At 37.9% G+C, this 3,756-nt stretch overlaps 1 long non-coding RNA gene across 2 annotated transcripts; it reads left to right on the top strand.

The window, feature by feature from the left end:
- The first annotated feature begins 514 nt into the window (after positions 1-514).
- On the top strand, positions 515-3,436 carry LOC108447187. 2 transcript variants are annotated; one of them, XR_001862599.1, is made up of 2 exons: positions 515-791; positions 2,955-3,436. It is a non-coding gene; the product is annotated as an uncharacterized LOC108447187 (long non-coding RNA). The 2 variants fall into 2 exon arrangements; XR_001862598.1 differs by having other exon boundaries at positions 516-791; positions 3,016-3,436.
- The last annotated feature ends 320 nt before the right edge of the window (positions 3,437-3,756 follow it).

Below are 3,756 nucleotides of genomic sequence, written 5' to 3'. Positions count from 1 at the left end.
CCATGAAGTTTTGCCTTCAGAATTCAAGATGCCATTTCAAATAATTTCATGTGCAAAAGTCGAGTTATTGGGCAAAAGGGATCCTTGATAGCTGGGTACAAAGGACAGCAGGACTGCTGTTGTTGTTTTCTTTTCAACTACTGTGCTTGCTGTGTGACCTTGAGGAAATAGGTTCATTGCAGCTTTATGGTTCCGTTTTTGCATAGGGAAAATAAGGGCAGTGATAATTGCTTTCATTTGTAAAACACTTTAAGATTTATGGAATATGAATGATTCTTACTAAGTGAAAATTGTTGCAAAGCTGGCTTAGTTGCACACTGTGCTAACAAAATCCCGTATCAGCCTATTGACCCCAGCCTGAAACACTCATTAAAGTTTATAGGACATTTTGGTGGATGAGTTGAGGCAGTTATTCTGCTGGAAATATCATACTGAAAGCACTTTTAAATCCATCATTCACTTTGACTTTTTTCTCTATTAAAACTCTTTTGTAGCAAAGAAATTAACTGAGGTGCTCTTTAAAAATAGGTCTGGCTTGCTTACAGAATTGTTACTTATGCAGTAAAGCAGATCTACAGATGTTTTCTTTTTTTCTTCCAGATAAAACTTGGATTGTTTGAAAAGTGGGGAGATATTTCACCATAGTACAAAAGAAGATACAGAAGAGGAGAGCAGAATGAGAGCTTTGCAAGTGCCACATGCCTGCAGCCTGCTGTCTTTAGTGATGCTGTTCCTTCCAGTCACTGGAACGTCAAAACAAAATATCCCAAGACTGAAGCTTTCCTATAAAGGTAAACTTTTCAGTAGTTTTTCTGATTCTGCCACTTTCATTTCTATGTGATACTGCCAGCAGTTTTTTGTATTACTAACCAGGAAATACATAATAGAAGCCTTAAAGATGGATGAATTCTGCCTCGGGGCAGTATTAAAATCTGGGTTTTTTGTTGTGTCGGGGCACATGTTTCTGAAGTATAAATGTCTTTTAAAAGTATTATTTCTGTTTGCTCCAAGAGGATGTTAACAGACTATACATAAATTAGAGGGGAGTGGTCCTTGAAACGCTCTGAGGTGCATTGGAGACATTCCTGTGTGGCTGGTGGGGATGATGTGACACATGGAGGACATTCACACCTTCCTACAGCATCAGAGAAAGTTGAGAGAGCTGACTCAAGTGTTTCAAGGGGACTGACATTTATTTTTGTAATAATTCTTTTTCTATCACTAAGTGGGTATGTTAAACTCTTCATATGTGGTTTTCTTTCTCCTTGCCTCTTTGGATCACAAAAGCGTGTTTCTCTGCAGAATTTCTTAGTCTTGTGTGTAGTTCTTGTTAAGAATGGTACTGTCTGAGGGATTTCAACACAGACATATTTATGTATTAATGGCCAATTTTTTGAAGAAGGTAGATTTCTTTTTGCTTTGAATGTACAGTACACCTCCACAGGCACAGAGATGTGTCACTGACACTTCCTTCTTTAGTGAAAACAAATGCTCTCCAGTTAGTTATGTTTCAGCTATGTCAGCACCTTGCCCTTATGGGAGCTATTTCTGCTCTGTTTTTCAAACTTATGTCTTCCTATGCATTGCAGAGTTACACTCAGGATGGTGTGATGGGACAGGCTGTAAAGCCTTCATCGGGGCTAATGATATGTTTATCATGAGTTTAACACCCAGAGAAATTTATTGAGTAAGCAGAATGACATGCTATTTATTTACAAGCTTCTCTTTTGCTAGATTTGCATGCCACTGTGCATGCTATTCCACTGTGTATATAAATGTGTTTGGATGTGTTTGTGTGAGAGAGACAGAGGAAGCAAGATCAAGGGATCTTGACAACATTTTTATAAATTCAGGAAACAGTTGCACTCACTGAAGCCAATGCATACAGAAACTGAAAGACCTGACATGAGTTATGAAAGTTAGCAGTAAAACCCTCCTAACATACAGCCGGCCTTCTCACAGCTAGGCCTTTTGAGCTAATTCCCAAAAGCAGCATATACCATATGGCGATGGCATTTACTGTGGATTTGACACTCACGATTAGTGAATTCCTCTCAACTTCAAAAGCAGACAGCCTTTGGCAAAATCCTGATGGATGCCTTTGGCAGGTAAAGAGGGGGAGAAAGAAAAATTACTGAGGTCAACACAGGGAAAAAAAAATGGCTGAAATCTTAGTTTAAAATAGTGGCAGAGACCTGCTGGGAACAGTTGGGAAAATGCCTGAGCTCATTTAAAAAGACAATGAGCAGATGATTGATATTTAGGCCCTGACCCAAACTTTTATTAGCAACTTTATAAACCTTTCAGTTTGGCTTGAGGGATACCGTTTCCTGTCCAAACTTATTCACCTATATCCCTGTAGGGGGGGAAAATCAACAACAGATACAGATGCAAAATAGCACATAAATCTTAGTTTTGAGAGCTGTGATGGAACTGAAAAGTCAGAAGAAAGAGAATTACCAGAATTTATTGTGCCTTGTCTTACTTCCTTGGGGGGTTGGAAGGTGTATATTTTTCCACATGGAACAAGAAATAATTTAATGCTGTTTTTTCACATTTATGTATTGTAAATGATTCCAGTATGGCTTATCATAATTAAACTATATTTTGTGTGTTGACAACAGAATATCAGATGCACTGAATATTTAATATAGTTTTGAGAATTAAGTCTACCTTCCTCCCCCCAAATCTTTCAGACAAAACAATTCCAAGGTTTCTGAGAATAAGATGTAGGAGAAATGAACTGTTTTGCCAGTTCTCATAAAATTGTTAGTCATGTCACTGACAAGTCCTGGCATCTCTGTTCTTTGGAATTAATACTTGAACTATCATGAAGAGGAGAATACAGGGCTCTTTTCCTTCTTTATGGAAAACAGATGAGAACTGGCCACATCAGGCAGTTCCAAAAACCTGGTCACATGTGTCTTTGAAGGGAAGGTTTCATCTCCTTTCAGGTGCAATGTGTTTATGGCATAGCTCCATCTTCCCAGAAGAGCTGAGCATTTGCTGGGGCAGGAGAGCTGGAAGTAAGCAGGACTTTGCTCTGCAGTTACTGAATTTTCCAGTTGCATCAATCAGTGGTGGATGGAGGAAGAGGGAGAGGGTAGGGTGGTTAAAGATGTGTCTATAACTGCAGGAGTGTTTCAATAAACCACAGCATGTCAAAGCTCCTTTGTGTTCAAACAGCAATTAAATTTTTAGACCTTCTCTGAATGGCAGTTATAGGTTTCCTTCTTCTCAAGGTTGTCATCTTAACGAATGGGAATCTGTGCAGGAAATGTTAAGATATTCCAGTGAGTGATGTTGGGATCAATGTAAAGTCATACAATGGATTTCCTTTATTGTTTGTCCCAGTCTAAAGATGTGTTCTAAAAAATTGTGCATGTATAAAACTAAAACTACACACAAATCAATTAAAATGTGTTGTAATACAGAATCAAAGTCATATATTTTCCACCTGTGTTAACCGAATACACTATCATCTTTAATCACATATCTCATCCTTTCACATTTTCCCTGATCCGTTAGTTGAAAAATTCTCTTATTCACTCAGACTTAACATTTAGATACTTGTTCATGTCATTACTATCCCAGAAATTGTCACTCCTCTTGTGATGTTTTTAGAGTGCTCTCACTGCATATACCTTACTTAATCTGTGTATCTTAGATACTTCTACAAGATTGAGGTGCTTTTACTATTATAGCTTTAATATTAGGAGAAGGTAACAAACTGTCTTCTAATAGAAGATTATGATC

This window comes from Corvus brachyrhynchos, unplaced genomic scaffold (genome assembly GCF_000691975.1).
Source record: "Corvus brachyrhynchos isolate BGI_N302 unplaced genomic scaffold, ASM69197v1 scaffold1096, whole genome shotgun sequence".
Taxonomy (NCBI): domain Eukaryota; kingdom Metazoa; phylum Chordata; class Aves; order Passeriformes; family Corvidae; genus Corvus; species Corvus brachyrhynchos.
Note: the sequence above shows the minus strand (reverse complement) of the source record. Positions and strands in the feature narration are given on the sequence as shown.